Source organism: Peromyscus leucopus, chromosome 3 (assembly GCF_004664715.2).
Source record: "Peromyscus leucopus breed LL Stock chromosome 3, UCI_PerLeu_2.1, whole genome shotgun sequence".
NCBI classification, from domain to species: domain Eukaryota; kingdom Metazoa; phylum Chordata; class Mammalia; order Rodentia; family Cricetidae; genus Peromyscus; species Peromyscus leucopus.
In genome coordinates this window covers 144,886,964-144,893,374 of record NC_051065.1, presented here as the reverse complement: position 1 = coordinate 144,893,374, position 6,411 = coordinate 144,886,964, and the positions used below count along the sequence as shown (strand labels likewise).

General features: G+C 39.5%; 1 long non-coding RNA gene across 1 annotated transcript; it reads left to right on the top strand.

Moving 5' to 3' along the window:
* The first annotated feature begins 222 nt into the window (after window positions 1–222).
* Window positions 223–1,929, top strand: LOC114701408. Its single transcript, XR_003735821.2, has 3 exons — window positions 223–388; window positions 491–555; window positions 1,069–1,929. It is a non-coding gene; the product is annotated as an uncharacterized LOC114701408 (long non-coding RNA).
* Window positions 1,930–6,411: the final 4,482 nt, after the last annotated feature.

The window sequence follows — 6,411 nt, the reverse complement described above, 5'->3', positions numbered from 1 at the left end:
TCTACTTTTTTCTAATTCCAACATTGTTCAGGGTGAGGGGGGCTTCCTGCTCCCAGTTTGACAGCTGTAAGGGAGTCCAGCTTGTCAAACATCCTCTCTGGCAAACTGAAGCAGTTCAGGCCAGGGTAGAGATAACTGTGGGTTATCATGAACTGTTTTCCCCTCTCTATCATTTGGGTGTTTCTGTGGAAACACACCAGATAAGGCCTGGGGCTTTCTAACTGAGTGCTGATAAAGGGAAATGTGGATAGTCCAAATGCCCGTGTCACCCTGCATGATTTGTATCCAGGAACAGCATTAAGAAAGCATTGCAAAACCAACTTCCTCCCTCAGGGATGGGTTGCTTTGCAATCGTGATGGGGGATTTGAGGCCCAGAAGTAGATCTGGGTGAGTAGGGAGCAGGGAGGTCATTGAAGGTGGGAAAAGCTACATAAATGAGGTGGGGAGGAACTTATGCTGCACCTTGTCTAAACCTCATTTTTTTTTTAGGAGAAAGCTGAAGAAAGGAGTGGAAGCCAAGAATGAGACCCAGAGAGCCCACACCCAATTATTATGTGAGTAATATAAATACATGCTCAATCAGAAAGTAGTCTTGGAGGAATCCTCTTTACCTACACAGCCCTTTCTAGGTCCCTTGTACTGTGTTGTGTGCATCTCAGCATTTCAGGAAAGCACTTGCAGAGAGCTAAGTGCTATGTGTATGTTATTAATATTATCATTGACTCTAAAATCAAGCTGCATTAATCCATGTGCTCTGTACTAGGCATAATGCAGGAAACTGAAGTCACAGAACAAAATGGCATAGCCTATGTCCCTAAGCAGTGTCTGTTTCTAGGCTTCCCCACTCTGCACTGTGCCTGCCTACCCTCAACCCTCCTAGCTTATGCAATGGAAGTTCAGGGAATCTACAAGGCAAGCATCATGGTGGTGTTTGAGTGGATCAGACAGAACTCCCCAAGGGCCCTGGGTTGCTCAGCAAAATATAGGACCCCAAGTTACACTTGAATTTCAGGTAAACCTAACTGGACATCCTAATGTTCCTTTGTGTGTTTTGTCCAACCTGGCAGCTCTGGATGAGAACTATGGAGTCTGCTTCCCTGGCCCAACCTTTGATGAGCACATTTTCCTTCCATCTACTCATATTTGTTCCTCCCCTCAACACCTCTCAAAGCATCCAGCATTTTCTCTCAGTATGAACCAAACCTTTCAAGAATACTTTTGTGATAAGACCCAGTTCTAATCATGGAGCAAAGTCTTCCCCACTGGAGACAAGTGTTGGGCTCTAGCTGGGGGTTAAGAAGTTTTTCTCTGAGAAGAAGATCTGTACCCTTGGACCCACATCACCATCATACCACTGTGGCCATTGGCAATGAGTCCAGGTTGATGTCACTCTGCAGTTACTGGCCTCATTCTCCCTCTTGGTCTCCATGATGGTTAATTTTCCTTGTCAACGTGACAGGATTTGGAACCATGTAAGAGACACACCTCTAGACATATATCTGAGAGTGTTTCTAGAAATTTCCAACTAAGGTAGGATGAGGTAGGAATATGTAAAACCTAACACTCTCTTCTAACTCCTCTACAAGGCCAACCAAAGCCTAGTAAGAAAGCCTGCCACCCTGGAGAAAAAGCTTCTAAACTTCCCTCTCCCTGCCTACATGGAAGAGGGCTCCCCCACTTACCGTCCAGTGTCACATCCACATTTCACTTCAACTGGCAACGGCTTTAAGAGCTCTTCACCTACAGATGTCTGTCTATCTGCACCTCATGCAGTGCTTCTTAATGACACATGCAAGTCGGCACCCATCACAAAAGACCAGCAGATGCATCCAGCCTCATGGACCGTAAAATTACCGGATTTGTGAACCTTCTGTACATAGGCAGCCATTGTTAGATTAGCTGGACCACAGCCTGTAAGTAAAATTCGAATAAATCCTATGTGTGTGTGTTTATATGTGTATGCATTATGTATGTATGTATGTATGTATGAGAGATTCATTCTATAAGTTGTGCTACTCTAGAGAACCCTGACTAATACAGGGTGCATATTGGAACAACAGATACAGGAAACAACTTGGTAAAGATGAGGATTCTCATCCCCACCACATAAGCCAACATCTAGGGGCATCCTAGAGAAACACAGAGATGTGCGCAGAAGACATGGGTGGGGTCAGGTGAGTAAATGGGACAATCTAGTGTCTTGTATTTAGATGTACACATGAACTGGTGTGTTCATACAATAAACTGGTACAAAAATTTTCAAGTGTTATATCCACATAAAATTCTAAGTCTGCAAGAATGCATTAATAATTAATATCTCTATGTGATTCTAAAACCCTTTTGTAAGGAGGCAGGTTATAGGATGACCCATACAGTAGGAGGTGATTTTATTTCCTGTCTATATTTTGTGCCTTAGGAGAACACAAACATATGCATGAAAATTATAAACTCAAAATTCAAGACAAGGACATTGTGAATATTCTCAGTGCTTTCTTAATCTTCACTGGATCCTGTGCTCTTCTTCATATTCACTATCTAACAAATTGAATAAGTTATTTTTTTCAAAATAATTACTCCAAGTTTTCCCGTCTTTATTGCACCTTTTGTCTTATAAAGTAAATCTCTACCTACCTTTTCAAATACAAACGGAAACTTCTTGGTTGTTAATCATACCAACTAATGTGTCAGTCACATTTCCATCTGCTTCTAGCCCACACACTACAACTATGCTGAAAGACCAGTAAAGAATTTCCACACTGGGGCTGTGTTCTCTGACTTGACACCCAGAATCAGGTCCATAGTTTCTTGCATGACCTCCAGTATTCCTCCACAGATACTCAGTGCTCCTTCTTCTCATGACTGTTGAAGCCATGGCTTTTGCCAGCTTTCTTGAAGATTCAGTGTTGGCCAAAGAACTTCTTTGAAGGGTGTTGAGATTAAAGTGGCTCTTTGAACGGTGATATAGTGACCCGGGACAGTTGGGATTGGTGTGGGCTTTGCCTCCTTGCTCTGTAAGTTTCTCTGGCTTTTAGTGGACTTTCATCAGGAGAATCACATTTTAAAACCCAAGTCTTTATGTAAGAAATGCATCTCCAAAGAACTGTGATGAAAAGACATTCTCCAAACACTTGATAACCCAGTGTTGGCACACACCCGGAGGTTTAATATATTATCACGAGCCACACGGGGCAGAAGTTGTTACAACACCTTTCAGGGATGATTTATTGATTCCTGTTAAAGGTAAAAATGCACATACTTTCAATCCAACAAATCCACTTCAAGGAGGATTCTAGCAAATGTAAACAGTGAGAAAGTTTATGTTAACATCACTAAGTACAGCAATAAATTGAAAACAGCCCAACTATCGTCCAACAGTTGAACTTGTAAAGAAATTGTGGAATATTCTTATAATGGAAAAATAATAAAGCAGCGAATTAAATGTCTAGGGCTATATGTGTCAGGATGAATAAGTACTAAAGTATAATTATATATGCATATATAATTATATATAAATTATGTCTGGATGGGAGAGGGTCTCTTGAGCATCCACCCTTAGCTGAGGAGCTATTGATTGTTGATGGTGGCTAAAGAGAGAATGAGTAACATTTCTTCGGGGCTGTGGCCCTTGGCAGGTTGATCATGTTCCGATCAACAGTCCCAAATCTCATGGGTATAGGGGAAGCACAAATTAGACTCAGCACCCACTTACTTATAAAGACTTACAGCTCAAAATACATAGCATACATGCATGAAATGATCAAGGAATTACTCAAAAGTTATATTAAAATTATGCTCTGCAATGAGACATATCATCTCGGGAAGATATAAGATTTGAGAGCTATTATTATGTATCACATAAAGTAATCTAATAAATCATTGGGAACACTAAGTTCAGACAGGAAATACTTATGATGAGATAAGTAGGAAAATAAGATGAAGAAAGGACTTACTCAAAGACTCCATGCATCTCTACTGTGTTTTTATTCTTATTTTATGCTTTTATGGTTTTAAAACAAACGTCTTATTTCATTAGTTTTCTCCAATTGTGGGCTTTTTTTGCATAATGATATTGTTCAATCTACCAAAATTTAATGTTTTTATAATGTCTAAAATATGCATCATATTAAAGCTATGCAATCGTCTTAGAACTACCTTAGAAATTTTCTAAGATGGTCTTTGTTGGCTGGGTGAGGCTCAAACTCTTGGCCTTAAGCAATTCTCTTGTCTCAGCCTTCATAGTTCTGGAAGAAAACATTTTTAAACTAAACTTGTACAGATCTGAATTCACTTGAGTTCTTCTACACAGTATTCTTTATGGGAAAATCTTAAATAGCTTTAAACGGAGAGCAACCCAACTCCCCATGCCTCCCCGCGCACACCCCTCTCGTCAAGTCCTCACTGTACACGCTGGATCACTGGCCTCTGGACTCCTTGTTCTGTATTTACCTGCTTGTCATCTTCCAGCGTCATCTAACTTCTTCCCACACAAGAAATGTGAGTGTGTGAGAATCTGTCAAATTCAAATTCAGTTTGTTTTGGCAAGAAAACCTCATGAATGGTACTAAATACTTCCAGCACCCCACCTGGAGAGAGGAACAGTGTTTTAGTGATGGGAAGGTGAAACCAGATAAAGATGATGGCAGCCAGCTCCCTCTACTGTCTGCTGTCTCAGTGTCCAGCAGAACTTTGCTCCTCAGTTCTTTCTTCCTTTTTTTTTTAAAGATTTATCTTACTTCTGAGTATGTGTGCCTAATTCTTTATGTGTGTGTCTGTATATGTTTATGTGCATTGTGTGCAGCTTCCTGTAGAAGTCGAAAGCATTGGATCTCCTGGAGTTGGAATTATAGGCAGTTTGAGCTGTTCATCATGGGCATTGGAAATTGAATTCCAGTTCTGTGTAAGGGCAGCAAGCACTCTTAACCATGGAGCCATCTCTCCATCCCCCTGTTCTTTGTTTTTGACAGGGTCTCACACTGTAGCCCTGGCTAGTACAGAACTCACTATGTAGCCTAAGGTGGACTCAAACTTGGGACGATCTTCCTGCCTCAACCTCCAAAGTGCTGGGATTAGAGGGTGAGCTAACATGCTTTTCATGTACCAATTTCAATTACTGATGACCATTATCTGGACTGATAAGTTTATTGGAGGTTAAAAAATGTGATTTTTACAATTTCATCATACTTCCACTTAATCATATTTAATTCTTCAACAAAAAAGGATTTCTCCTCTATCTACAAAGGCTTTTCAGTTAGTTTGATATATAGCTGCTATAAGGAGGATAGAAATCACACTCACTTAACTGTTTAATTGCAACAGTCAATTCATAGAATTAGGAGTTAGTGTAGTAATGTTTTCCTTCTTCAGAAAGAAAGAAAGGAAGGGAGGAAGGAAGGAAGGAAAGAAGGAAGGAAGGAAGGAAGGAAGGAAGGAAGGAAGGAAGGAAGGAAGGAAGGAAGGAAGAAAAAGAAAATCTGAAGGTGATGGGCTTTGGTGGTAGAGCATTCATCTAGCACTCAGAAGGCCTTGGGTTGGATGCTCAGCATTGAAACAAGGCAAAATTCCACAGGGAGAAAAGAGCGCTGGAAAAATGGCTTATGTTCAGAACACTTGATGCTCTTGTAGAGGACTTGGGTTCAATTTCCAGCACTTTGATGGGGGCTCACAACCATCGGTAATTCCAGTCCCAGGAGATCTGATGCCCTCTCCTGGTTTCTTTGGGCACCAGGCACACAGTACACAAACATACATGCAGGCAAAACACCCATACACATAAAATAAATTTTAAAAATTAATATATATATTATGTTTATATTAATTGTTAAAGTTTTATATAACTGGTAAATTGCCAATTGATTATGCTATGCTTATCTAAATTTTGAAATATCTTATGTTGGAATTTTTAACTGAGCAGAAAAAAATGTCTCACTTGATCAAGCTTAAAACATACTTAAAGGGCTGGGTGGCGGCAGATAGGCACCAAAACTACACAGAGAAACCTGTCTCGAAAAACACCAAAAAACAAACAAACAAACTATATATATATATATATATATATATATATATATTATAGTTATAGTTATAGTTATAGTTATAGTTATAGTTATAGTTATAGTTATAGTTATAGTTATAGTTATAGTTATATAATATATATAATATATATAGTTATATATAATATATATAGTTATATATAATATATATATTTGAAGGGCTCATATGACATTTTTTAAATAGCCTAAATTTTAGAAAAAGAAATTATATGAAAGTTTTAGGAAGGCTATGGAAATTTGTTTAGAAGGAAAAATGAAGATAAAAATGAGAACGGGAGGAGTGAAGAGGCATAAACAGACCCTGAAACCCATGGGGAGGGGGCCTAGTGGAGGCAGGGCCAGCCCCACTGAGGCTCTTTGTTC